Source organism: Pongo abelii, chromosome 2, assembly GCF_028885655.2.
Source record: "Pongo abelii isolate AG06213 chromosome 2, NHGRI_mPonAbe1-v2.0_pri, whole genome shotgun sequence".
In the NCBI taxonomy this organism is placed as follows: Eukaryota; Metazoa; Chordata; class Mammalia; order Primates; family Hominidae; genus Pongo; species Pongo abelii.
Genome location: NC_085928.1, coordinates 64,917,606 through 64,932,025, shown reverse-complemented (window position 1 = coordinate 64,932,025; position 14,420 = coordinate 64,917,606). Strand labels below are relative to the sequence as shown.

Below are 14,420 nucleotides of genomic sequence, written 5' to 3'. Positions count from 1 at the left end.
AAATTCTGGTCATACTCTTCCAGCAAATTATTTCCATTCATTCATATTTCTGCAGTTGCTGACAGAGTAGAGAAAAACAACCTCAGTTTCTCCTACTATACTTTCACAACATGCTTCTGACATCAGGTGTGCAGAGGTTTACTCCCACACCTTAAGCTAACAATCAGTTCTGCAACAGATACCAGCTGGGTTTCCTCCAGTTCAGTTCAATTCAATTCTGACACTATCTACCTGGGCATAGGTTCAGATCCTACAGGTTGAGGGCTCAGCCCCAAAGACTACCTCTCATTTCTGATGTCAATCACAAGCCCCAGGTTGCTTTACCTGTGCATCTGACAGGCTGGATGTAAATCCAGGTTCCCATAGTTCCTTCTTTAGGTTCGATTAATTTGCAAGAGCGGCTCACAGAACTCAGGGAAACGCTTACTTATTTTTACAGGTTTATTATAAAGAATATTACAGAAGATGTAGATGAAGAGATGCATACAAAAAGGTATGGGAGAAGGAGTTTGGAGATCCCATGCTTCTCCTTGTGTGCCACCCTTTAGGAACATCCACATGTTCAGCTATCTTGAAATTCCCCAAACCCAATCGTTTTGGGTTTTCAATGGAAGCTACATTGCATAGGCCTAATTTATTAAATCACTGGCCATTGGTGATCAACATATCCTTCAGCACCCCCATGTCCCCTCCCTGACGGTTGGAGTGTGGGGCTGAAAGTTCCAACCCTCTAATCCCGCCTTGGCTTTTCTGGTGGCCAGCTCCCATCCCAAAGCTATCTAGGGATTGCCAGCCATTAATCATCTCATTAGCATACAAATGACACTTATCACTTTGAAGATTCTAGAGATTTCAGAAGTTGTACACAAGAAGATGAGGACCAAATATATATTCCACAATATCACACTAACTAGGCTTCCTAATCTCTGTTGCTCTAAGCTCTCTCTCTCACCATTAATAGATTTACCTTCATAAAATCACACAAGAAAGTTTTATGCATGTGCATGTTCTTCACATTATCAGTGTTACTCAAGTGACTCGTTACCGAAGTCCCTGAGACTTGAGTGGACCTTTATTATAATGGTTCCCACTCCATATACTATGAGAAACTCACTTGCTCCACCATGCTGTTGATGATACTGAGGAAGTGTATATTTATCTTGCGCACATATATTGTTCCAATGGCCTGTTTCCTTTGCATTCTCAGTTTCCACTGTGCATCTTGTCTCAAAAAGTTTTTTTCTTTGCCATTTTCCTGAATTTTGGATTCTACCCCTATTTTCTCTTTATCTTAAAGTACCACTTCTCAAAAACGTATTACTTAATCGTAAAGTACTATTGGAAAAACATTTTAATTCATATTTGGATGCAAAGAAGAGAAACACATATTACAGTTAATACTGGCAATAACTTAAATTGTAACAGTAGACATCACTGTGCAAAAAATTGTCAGGCATGTCCTACCATGTGGGCGGCACCCCAGGGCCTCTTGCTATAATATGATTATAATTATAGCCTCTTGCTATAATTTTGAAATTCTCCTTCATATTATTTCTTCTCCTCTTCAGATTATCTCCCTTTTATGAAAGAATACTGAAAAATATCAAATTCTTTCTACTCTTTTAAACCAAGAATTTGTTTTTATTTATTTGATCTAGAATGGGAATGAGTAATCTGCATTTTAGCTAAGGTGACAATAAAGCATAATTGTCTTGAGCTTGTTCTCCTGGATTAATTATCAAAGCCCTCTGTTTCTCTCTCAAAAGGGTATTGGATTGGAAGATGCATTATATGGTCATCCTAAACAAGTATTCCTGGTGATTCTGGCACAGTTGATTCATGAACATAAACTGCTCTAATGTTTGTCCTAATTGAGTAAGGAGAACACCAAACCATCACTTTTCCTCCTTGAGTGAGGCCATGTGTGGCTATCTTATGAAATAGAAAAATGGTATAAAATAAAATATAAATATGGAACTAAATGTTCACAATATGTTCTCTCTCTCACTAATATTTTGCTTCTTTACTTGCATTTCACTCTTTCATTCCTCTGTAAGCCCTGATATCTGCAAAGGGTTTTACAAATTGGAAACCCATTACTAGCACCAAAGGCCATTCAATTGAGAGAGTATTGATAAGATCTAAACCCCAGCCAGGTGAAACTGCCATGTTCACTGTCTCTGAGTGTGTGGAACACAAATGTTCAGAGATAATTTTTGTGACCATAAACGGGCACTTAAATTTCAAATGATCTCTAAATATGTGTTAACAACATAATATATGTGTTAACAAGGAACTACTTTATGTTGCTGCTTTCTTCTCCAATTTGTTAATTGTTTGAAAAAACTGAAAATTCAAAAACTAAAAGTAATTTGAAAGTTTCTAAGATTAATCTTCCTTCAAGGGATTCAAAGAAGGAAAATATACACATACGGGAAGTATAGGACACATTTTAATCAAATAGCTTGCTATGGATTTTCATATTAATTGAATTACAAAGTTAATATATTTCCAGGAAACCTAAATTGACCTACGAAAATGGTGATAAACCTTGAAGAGTAATGCTGATGTTCATAGGATTGCCTTAGTGATGTGTGCAACAAGGAAAAAAAGGAACCATCAATTAAGTAGTATTATCATCAGCCTCTGCAGCATCTATACATCTGTTTTTTTAAATAAAAGTGTTTTTGTGATTTGTCTCAGCAATAAATTTTAATAAAATTCTCTTTTTTGTAAGCTTAGGTAAAATGTTCACTGTGAAGAATGTACACTGAAATGATAGTTAAGGGACGTTGATTGGAAAAATATTTCATACCACTCCTAAATACTAATTTGTCATACATGATTTCACAAGCATAGGGCTGTTCTTGATATAGATGTGATATAGGTCTGGAGCACGTAGTCGCATACATACTAAATACCCAGGGGATAATGTCACAATTTACTGCCTTGCTTTTCTTTTAGAGTTCATTTCAATGCTTAGGATGACACTGATTTGCTGCCTTGTGCCTGGCCTGTATCTATCTTCAGCTGCTGATCTATGGGTTAATAACACCCAGGGGAAATCTGGCCCACATTGAATTTGTTTAGTCTTTATATTTTCACATCTATTGAAAATCATTATTGGCATTTTCAATTTGGTTATTAGGCAAAACCTTTCCTGTCAACCAGCAAATTTAGGTAGAATATCTTAGGTAAATCATCTCTACAGCCATACCTTATATAGCATGACCATGGCAAAACACATTTTTTTGTAGACAACAAAGCACAGGCATTTGTCATATTAATAGTCTCTATAATGGTTGTAGCATAAATCCTATTGTTTGTATTTAAATAAGAAATAAATATATTTTCAGAAGTCATGGTAGGACTGATTTTGTAGGATTCATGAGACAGAAATATTATGGAGAGAGAATAGATGTTTGAACCAAAACATGCAGTTCAAATTCTGAAGTCTTGAAACTATGTTTTATTATTATTGTTATACTTTAAGTTCTGGGATACATGTGCAGAATGTGTAGGTTTGTTACATAGGTATACACATGCCATGGTGGTTTGCTGCCCCCATCAACCCGTCATCTTCATTAGGTATTTCTCCTAATGTTATCCCTCCCCTAGTCCCCCACGCCCTGACAGGCCCCAGTGTGTGATGTTCCCCTCCCTGTGTCCATGTGTTCTCATTTTTCAACTCCCACTTATGAGTGAGAACATGCAGTGTTTGGTTTTCTGTTCCTGTGTTAGTTTTCTGAGAATGATTGTTTCCAGCTTCATCCATGTCCCTGCAAAAGACATGAACTCATCCTTTTTTACAGCTGCATAGCATTCCATGGTGTATATTAGCCACATTTTCTTTATCTCGTCTATCATTGACGGGCATCTGGGTTGGTTCCAAGTCTTTGCTATTGTGAACAGGTTACAGGAGTTAAGAAGAAATTGCTTAGGCAGATAGTAAGGGTATGGAAGTCCTCAGTATGGCTTTTCTGAAAAGCAGATCCAAATCATTACCTAACAAAGAACAACCTGCAAAGCTGATCTGCAAATATAGACAAGCAAGCTGGGAGCTTGAACTGGTGAATGCTGGCAGGAACTAGGAATTAGACATGTTCAAGATGGCAACTCCATCTTCCCCTCTCTGCCAGCAACGTCTACAGTAAGAAGCAGACAAGATGGCACCCATCAACTGGAAAGTCCATTTGGATGATAAGATTGGGGGGAGATGACCAGCCTTCCCTGCGCACTATGTAAAGGACATACCTGATCAAGCCAATCTATAAGCCCTGTGTAAATCAGACACTGCCTCCTCAAACTGGATTATAAAATCCAGCGCATTTGCCACCAGCCAGTCCTTTCTGCTTGGAGACTCCTTTCTCTATAGAGAAAGGTGTTTCTCTTTCTATTCTTTTCTGCCTATTAAACCTCCACTTCTAGACTCTTTGTATGTGCCCATATCCTAAATTTTCTTTGCACGTGACAATGAACCCCAGAGTATATATCGCAAACAGTGTGATATGGTTTGGTTGTGTCTCCACCCAAATCTCATTTTGAATTATAATCCCCATAATCACCACATGGCAAGGGTGGGACAGAGTGCAGGCAATTGGATCATAGGGGTGGTTTCCACCATGCAGTTCTCATGATAGTGAGTGATTCTCACGAGATCTGATGGTTTCATAAGCATCTGGCATTTCCCCTGCTTGCACTCACTGCTGCCCTGTGAAGAAGGTGCTGACATTTCCCCTGCTTGCTTCATCCTGGTGCCCTGTAAAGAAGGTGCCTGCTTCTTCTTTGTCTTCGCCATGATTGTAATTATTCTGAGAACTCCTCAGCCATGTGGAACTGTTATTCAATTAAATCTCTTTCCTTTATAAATTACGCAGTCTCAGGTATTTCTTCATAACAGTGTGAGAATGGACTAATACAGACTATTGCATTGTTTTTCTTCTTTTCTCAAGGTACAACACATAATTTCGCATTTTCACTCTCAAGTAATCATTGTTCCTGTTTCATCAAACAAAGTGACATCGTTCAAAGAGAACTTTCTCAAATTCACAGGAACCCATCTATCTAACTACCACAGTCAATATTCATGCTTCTGCCTTCTAATCCATTTCTAAAGATGAAACTTATCTGATTCTATCTAAGGAAGCACTCTTCTTGCACACTTGATTCTCTTACCTATCTTTTTTTACTATTTCAAATGTAGTTCTCCCCTGTATCTTTACATTAGTATACAAAGTTATTGTTATTGAATATCCAATGTAACTACAAATCTTGTTTGCTTGACTTTTAAAATATATCTAGAATACAGCTAATTCTTACCATCTCTACAGCTACCACTATATCCAAGTCACAATCAATTCTTGTCTTGAAATATTCTCTTGCCTCTGTGTTTTTTGCATGTTTGCCTTGGTTTTTTGCTTATTTATGACAGATCCAATGTCATATTCCTTTTAGAATTTAAGTATATTTGGGTCACTCTTTGGCACAAAATCTTCCCTATCTGAAAACAATCCAAACTTCGCAAGATGGTCTTGAAGTTCTACTTTGTCTGGCCTCTGCCTGCTCTCTGGCTCACCTCATCTCACTCTGCTTCATTGCCCCTGATTCTTGTCCACACTGGCCTTCAAGCTGCTATTTACTTCAACATGCCAGACGCGTGCTATGCCTCAAAACATTTGCTAAGTTTCTTCCTTCTGTATGATATCCTTTAAAATATGCTTATGACTTACGTTCTCATCTGTTTCATGTCTTTTCTCAATTATCACCTTCTCAACAAGGCCTACCCTGACCACTATATTAAAAATTTAACTCCCCAAATCAGTAGCAATCTTCCTTTTCCTTCTCTATATTCTGTAATACTTACAACTTAATCATATAATTTACTTATTCATCTTGTTTGTGTTTAGTTTCCACTAAACTGGATAGAAGGTTCATACAGGCTAAATTTTTTGTTGATTTTGTTCATATATGGTTAGAATCTATATTAGCTCTGTACTAGTAGATTATTAGCAGTAACAAGTATTTATTGAATAGTCAAATGAATAAAATCTGCCACCCATGTCAGACTCTTCTATGACACTTTAAAGACAAGACATTGTCAACTCCTTTGGGTTCTCTTTTTTTAAAATAACTTTATATTCAGTATCTTACGTTAACATCCATAATTCACTTCTTGAATTCTTGTGGTTGTCTCCTAATAAATTTCTAGTTCTCTAATAATATCTCCTTTCAATCTGTTATTTTCTTGGCCACAGAGTGATACTTTAAAAACATAATTTCATTACATTTTCACTTTGCTTATAATCAATTATTATTGCTTTGTGATTATTGCCCACTGAATGCAATGTAAGTCCCTTAGTACAGCAGATCAGGTTTTTGTACTTATGTCCCTCCACCGCCATAGCTTCATCTCTTCCCAGGCTCGAGTCTTCACACTGACAGCTGGCAGTAATTGCTGTAAGCTGCAATTGTCTTCTGAACACTGAACTGTACCATCTGTGATGACACAGACTGTTTGCCTTATAAATTATTGCATAACTAGTATCTGGAGTATAAGTGATCGATAAATATTTGTTGGAAAGTTAAAAATGAATATACTACTTCTCTGCATGTATCATATTTTCTTGCCTCCATGGTTTAGTATATTCTATTGCCTTTGCCTGAGATTCTGTCCCTGTACTTTCTTTATCTGGATAGTGTCTTTTAAATTTCAGATCACTTACCAATCTCTCTCCAAGTATTTTCTTATCCCAAATATGTTCACTATTTTTTATTTGTCTTTCCATGGCATCTGTTATGTCTTTCTATGCACTGATACTAAAACCTCAATAATGCTCACCACAATATCTGTGCTACTAATAATTTACTTACTTGTCTGTCTTCTTCATGGGGCTCTGAGGAACTGAGTTTCTTGAGTGCAGCAATTATGTCCCCTTTATCACAACATGGAACATAATGCTTGGTACGTTACCTATTTAATGAGTCTAGGATGAAGTAAATAGTATTAAATTATATCATGTGTAAACAATAGTCATGAATAGTGTCAGTTCTATCATTGAATCCAACCATCTCTGGACATAGAGGACCAGAGATAGTCTGCGACTTGCCCAAGTCATAAAGTAAGTGAGCAGCATAGGAGAAAATTGGTCCCAGATTATCTGAACCCAACGCCATTAGTGGCAAGGAAGATGCTTTTCTCTACAACCTGCACAACAGGAAGGCAGCCACACAGCTCCTCCTTTAGGGAGCCCATGACACAAAAGAAGGTCAAATAAGGATTGTTTCCAATGGGAGCAAGGTAATGTTACATAGCCTCTTCTAGTCTCAACATAGCCATCCAATTTTCCCCAACAGATGGAAGTAAGGATTTTGTGTGTTTCTGTTTTTAAAAGTGTTGGTCTATTTCTTTTCGTGACAAGCAGTTGGGATCTAAGTTCAAGGAGCTGGATGGGATAATCTGTTTGACCTCATTAGCAAATGTGGCCAATCGACCTCATTTATCTCAATCTAGGAATATGCAGGAGACATAAAGATGATATTAAAAGTTAAGTTTTGGTGATTCAAGAGAACTCAGACTCTTAGAATGAAAGAATCAGGTCAGAATCCTATAGGGGAATGCTTAGTAATCCTACAGACATGGACAACACGTATTTGAAATTGGGGACTTAGAAAACCCTAACTCAACCTAAAGATGATCCAAGGAATCAGCCTAAAGAGCAAGTATGAGAAGCACTCAGTCATATAGGAAATCTAGTGTAGTCATGAATAAAAATCAAAGATAGGGAGTGCTTTGGATGGAGTCCAGAAATAAATTTGTAGCTTTAAGAAAAAATTGACACTTTCAACTCATCACTTCATTAAATATTTATGTAACAGTGTGTAAAAGAATTATGTTAGTACTGAAAAAAAGTGACTAGTAGAACTTATTCCCTTAGTTATTTTATAGTTTAGTTAGACTTGATTAAACAATTGGTTTTTTAACAAATCATACAGGATAATACAAAATGAACATTACATAATAGAAAAAAGGACACTGTGAGCTAAATGAACTTTTCTAAAAGAATTCCGGGTGCAGAAATTTAGGGCTTATAGAGTGAATACCAGGTGGTTCATTACAACGATCAAAGAGTATGAAAAAGGTCATAAACAGGTGAGATAAGTTTTGAAGTCATCTGGATAAATCCATGTTAATTGCTTTGTTTATCTTCACATCAACTGAATTCTTCCCATAAATTCAATGAAAGAAGAGGTCCAAATATTCTCTGTCTCAACATGGCATTGGTACAGGGGAAAGATTCCTTGGTGTTTTGTATCTATTAATATTAGCGAAGGTGTTGTGAATGAATAGTGGCACCCTCCAAGATCCCCAGAACCTCGGAATACTAACTTATATGGTAAAAGAGTATATATTATCTCGTATGGAAAAATATGTGATTAAGTTAAGACTTTGAGAAGCATAGTTTAGCTTGGATTATCGATGGGGATATAAAAGTAGTTACTAGTGTTATTTTAAGAAGTAGGCAGTAGAAGAGGAATACATAAAGGAGGACACAGATATGCCACAGAAAAGGCGATATAAAAGAGAGTAGAGGCCAGGAGGGGTGGCTCACACCTGTCATCCCAGCACTCTGGGAGGCCGAGGCGGGTGGATCATGAGGTTAGGAGTTCAAGACTAGCCAGGCCAACACGGTGAAACCCCGTCTCTAATAAAAATACAAAAATTGGCTGGGCATGGTGGCGGTCACCTGTAATCCCAGCTGCTGGGGAGGCTGAGGCAGTAGAATCACTTGAACCTGGGAGGCAGGGGTTACAATGAGCTAAGATTGTGCCATTGCACTCCAGCCTGGGTGATAGAGCAAGAATCTGTTGTTAAAAAAAAAAAAAAAAAAGAGAGAGAGAGAGCAGAAAGAGATAAAGCCAAAGCCAAGGGATGCTGATAACCACAAAAAAACAAAGAGACAAGGGGAAAAACCAACTCCCTTGGAGCCTCCAGAGTGAATTTAGCTTCCATGCTTGTACTCTGATTTCAGACTACTGACTTCTAGAACTGTGAGAAAATAAATTTCTGTTGTTTTCAGCCACTGAATTTGTGCCAACTTCTTACAGCAGCCTTAAAAAACTAATATATAAGGAAAATGGTAATTTTTCTCTCTTAAATATGTCATTTTGCTAAATGTTGTATGAATATTTCTTGGCAAAGCATTAATATTCATCAGGATTTCCACTGGGCAAGAATATTACATAAAATTTGAAAGAGAAATGAAAAGAACTACTGTGATTGCAAAGGATAATAGTCGATGATTTTATAATTTAGACATCATTAATCATTTGAAATCATTGAAAATGTCTACCAACTTCTTGGTCATTGATTTTTTCTTACAAATTTATGTTTCTGTGTAGCCACTTTATAGAATTAGGGTGAAACCATACCCAAAATGAGGTTTGGATGTCAAGAATGATGACACCACACACACACCAAAAGCATATTAAAAGGGTTTATTCCTTACCAAATAGGGCTTTCCAGGGAGAACATGGCAGGCCTTCCAAGCAGGTCCAAAGGTGGCTTGAGAGAGCTAAATAAGGTTACTAGCTTCAGGTTTTTTATGATGGTTAAGGGGTGGGTCCATGGTGAGGATTCCCATGTGTGACAGGAGCTTGTGTTCTTTGAACTTCTTGCCGTCACCAAAACAGGAAGCATCAGGCATTCTTGTCAGATTTCCCACGTGTTGGACAGGCAGAAGGGGAAGAGGGAAGGCCGAGGCTCAAAATTTGCCAGCAGCAAAGCATCAAAAATAGGTCAGACTATTACATAAAATAGTCTGTCTCCATAAAATTAATTATTAAATATAGTAAAGGTTGATCAATAAAATTTCTCTATTCCTTCATCTATTGTAGCTGCTTCCCCCCCTCCCACCCCAGTTCTCCCTCCTTCATACATTTCTTCTATTTTCCTGTGGCTATGAACTAAGTCATCGGCAAGAACCACCGGCATTCTAATTGAGTAATTGAGGCTGAAGGAGATCTTGACTTTGCTTATAAATGACTAGCACTGCCTCATCGGAATCAGGGGATCTTTGGTTTTCTCATGTTTACACATTAATGTTTAAACTTATACTCATGCAGGTAACAAAAACACAAGTAATCTGGTAATCTGTAATTATCTGGCAGACTAAAGCTTTCTGTTCTATCTTGAAAGTAAGTATTGCAAGGAGGCATAAATAGGTACCTGATCAAGTGAGAGGTCTCTAGGGTGCAGGATTCCAATTTTATATAATGACGCTCAGTCACTATCTGATGCCACTCTATGTTTTATCAGCCTCAAAAGATATCCTAGCCACTTTGCTATCTTCCCTAATAGCCATCCTATCAGACAGATGATTGTATCACTAGCAAAGCAGGAATGAAGGAAATGATTCTGTAGTCTTCGAAGATTCTGAAATTGTCTGGTATAGAATAAACTAGGCAGGAAGGCTACATTGCTCACTATAATGATGCTAAAAGTAAGAGCTTCTAGTACAACTTTGTTAGGAGAAACAACTTAAATAGATTGTTTATGGAGTAGTTTCTGTGATTACATGAAGTGCATATCAAAATGGGTTTATGCATTGCATTTTATATCACCATTCTTGTTCCTGTAAAAACATTTTATTAACCTAAAAGCAAAAAACTGACATTTTAATGTCCAACATCAGAGTTAAATGACATTTATAATAATACCCAGTAAATCTATACAACTCTTCAGTACCCTAACATAATTAAATTAAAGGTAACAGCAACAATGTAAAACTGAAAGCCTGCATGTTTCATCCAATTAGAGGCAAGAATACTTTCTAATTTTAGGAATGGAACCAAAGATAGTAAATATATGCATTTAAGTAAATATAGATTATTTTCTTTTAAAACATTTGCTTTTATATTTTAAATAAGTGTTTTTAAATATTACTGTTCAGGGAAAAAAAGGGACAGCCATCGATAACACAATTTTTTAAGTTTTGCATTTTTTCTTTTAGTAATTGCTAACCTGCCCTTTTTGACATATGTATAACCTAAATATATTAAATAAAAACACTTCCATTGTGTTTTCTTTTAATCTTACTTACATATGCAGATGTAAATACATGTATAGTTATTTCATTGTATAGAATTCATATTCTCATTTTCCTGATTCTTAAAGTTTATTTTATGGAAACTTTTTCCTCCACAGAAGGAAAATTAGAAGAGATTAAAAACAAGAATCTACAGTGAATATTCAGAAAGCTATATGATTACATGCAACTGAGAGAAACATCACAGAAATTTGATAAATAAGATTGAAGATATTGGCCAATGAATGCATAGGTATTAAAAGTTATACATAAGTATTATCATTCAAAGCAGGTGCAGGCATTTAGAAGATCACATTTAGATATAATTCGGTATAGTCTGTGGTATACACACAGTAGCCTGACTCTCTTACTTCTTACTGATAATATCTTAAGTGATAATGTAAATTAAGTACTGGACTGTTTGATTATATTTTGTGTCGGCACAGATATATTATGTAATATGGAAAAACATTTACGTCAAACATTCTATACTTGCACAGTTTTTGAGTTTTAGAGCTAGAAACAAATTAGCAATCCATGTTTATTAAGAGGCTAATGCACAAAAAGATGTAGTCACTTGATCAATGTCACAAATTTATTAGGTGGCACAGCTAGGACTTGAAATATTGTGTTTTGACTTCATTGTTCTTTCAGAGACTGAGCGCTATTTTTTTACACATGTTTAAATTCTGTGATGTTACATTGCATTCACCAAGAAAATTAATCAAGGCCAAAATATTGTTTACAAAGAAGTAAACATTTTCAGAAGATGACTGAAATACATTTGAAGATAGAATGCCTCATTTGTGGTTAATATGCAATATGGATGATTACATACAGAACTTAGTTCAATGTGCTCAATATTATTCAAATTATTTAATTTGATTTTTTCAACATATGTGCTACATGTGCACTTTCTTCCTGATCTTGTATAAATCAAGCAGAAATGTGGATTAGAAACTGGATAATAAATAAGGAAGGAAGGAAGTTTAAAAAGGGATGTAGGGAAGGAAGGCAGAATGGAAGGGAGGGAGGGAAGGAGGAAGGAAGGAAGGGAGGGAGGGAAGGAAAGAAGAAAGGAAGGAAAGAAAGAAGGAAAGAAGAAAGGGAAGAAGGGAAGGAAGGAGAAAGAGAGGAAGGAAGAGAGAAGTTGTATATCTGTAAATGTTTAACAATCATTTCTATAGGTTCGGAAAACTTGATTTCTAGTGTTTTCCATTTTAATTGGTATAAATGCTCCCATCCATAGCTGATTTTTAGTTACAAAAATTACATTACTGAGCAGTTTGGAAAAGATGTTCACAATTGGTTCTTGTAAGAAGCTGTGTGAAGGCTTCAGTATAGGGCTAAAAAAGGCAAGAGTAAAGGAAGTAAGGGAAAGAGGAAGGAAAGAAGAAAAGTGAGGGAAGAAAAGAAGAAAAAAGTTTTACTGACATTATTTCATTTGTTAATGATTCTCCTTTCTTAGCCAAAGTTTCAATTACTTCTTACCAGGACTACTATACTTAGTCATCTCTCAAGTGGCCTTTGGTAGTCTCTTCTTTCCCTACGGCTGCTAGATTAATTTTCTTAAGGGAAAACTCAATTCTAGCTTTTATTAACCTTGTGGTCACAGAATCCTTCAAAAATATGTGGAAATCCTGAGCCCCGTCTCCAGAAAAACATTCACATGCATGCAGGTGCGCTTATAAACTTTTAAACAAAAATTAGGACAGTTCACAAAAGCTCATAACTCACAGATTAAGAGACTTCTATTTTACTCCTTTGATAAAAATTTGTAATGGCTCAAACATCTACTAATGTTTATGACAATTTCGTGTATAAGCCACATTTTCAACTACTCAAGTCAAAATCGCTTATTTCAGCATTCAACATCCTCTACCTTTAAGCCTAACATTTTTCTGCCAGTCCTATCTGCAATTGCATAAGCTTCTATAATAATTAAAAAGTAAGATTCAAAAAGAATGTTCCTCTGTCTCATTGTAGCCTTACTATCTTTAATCTGAAAGTTTCTCAGTGTTTAGAGTGCCTGACACATAGCAGTTGCCCGGTACATATTTGTTGTATAACAAGATAAATAAATATATTGATAAATAATAAAGCTATATCAGGGACTTCTTTAAACTTTGCGCTGAATTTTCAAATCTATTTCAAATTCATTTTGGATTAGAGCATGAGTGTAAACTCTGCAATCTTTCAGCTACATTACCGGAACAATTTACTTTACTTCTTTTGACTTCTGTTTTCTCATTTATAAACTGAAGATAATTTTCCAGTGGATTTTTTTAATAATTAAACAAAACAAATAAAAATTGAAAGACACCTTTCAAATTGTAAATGTATAACTTACAGTTGATCATGTCTGTGTTCTTTACTATTACCGGCCAACATCCGGAGCATGTTTTTGCTGTGGCTTTGGTTTGGCTTTGGTGCCCGTACTTAAAAAAATACATTGTGCCAACTTCTAAGAATTGGAATATTTTCAATAAAAATTTCCATTTTAGTTTTTTTTTTAAAGCATAATGTTTGGAAACATTTTAGGCAGGAAGGCAAGAAGTAAATTCTCTGCTTCACTATCTTCCTCATCATTCATTATACGTTTTAACTGGCAAACTTCAGTCGCATTTGCTTTCGGGAGTTTGAAAAGTCCCATGAAAACTCAGGGGTTCCCTTGGCTAGCAGAAGGAGTTCCCCTAGCCCTACCCTCCTTCCGCTTGCCCTCCGTGGGTTGCACCCACTGTCTAACCAGTCCCAATGAGATGAAGCGGTTAGCTCAGTTGGAAACGCAGAAATCACCCACCTTCTGCGTTGATCTCCTAGGAGCTGCAGACTCGAGCTGTTCCTGTTCGGCCATCTTGCCAGCCACCCAGCTTTGTCTCTCTTAATCTCTTAACTGAGCTTTCAAAACGTGGTTTAATTCACTCATTTGCACACCACTGGGCCCCTGTAGATTTATGACTTTGCCATCTCTCTTTTCCGTGGTAATGTCCCCATAGTAGGTACCAAATACTTGTGTGCTTAATATGAACCCGGTGTGATTTGAAGGGCCTCAGGGAGACTTTGTCCCTGCCATAAAATCCTGCACAAACCGCGAATTCTGCTCATAGTTTCATTTTTTTAATTAAATGTTTTGATCTTCATTAAATTTTGAATATCATTAGAAAAAATAGTGATTAGTTGTCAATACTTTGTATAGTGACTCTAACGATAAGTATCAATGTCGAGTTTTGCATTCATTGTGGCATTTGATACACAAAATTATTCTGTGTAATACCTAGAATATTGTTATCACTTAATTTTACTTTTTGAATTGGCTGACTTCTGTCACATTTAGAT

General features: G+C 36.3%; 1 long non-coding RNA gene across 1 annotated transcript in view; it reads right to left on the bottom strand.

Annotated features, from left to right (window-relative positions):
• Positions 1–13,952, bottom strand: part of LOC129058521 (uncharacterized) — a 46,547-nt gene extending 32,595 nt beyond the window's left edge. The window contains exon 1 of the long non-coding RNA XR_008523670.1: positions 13,885–13,952. This is a non-coding gene — a long non-coding RNA (uncharacterized LOC129058521). The remainder of the gene's footprint in view (positions 1–13,884) is intronic.
• Positions 13,953–14,420: the final 468 nt, after the last annotated feature.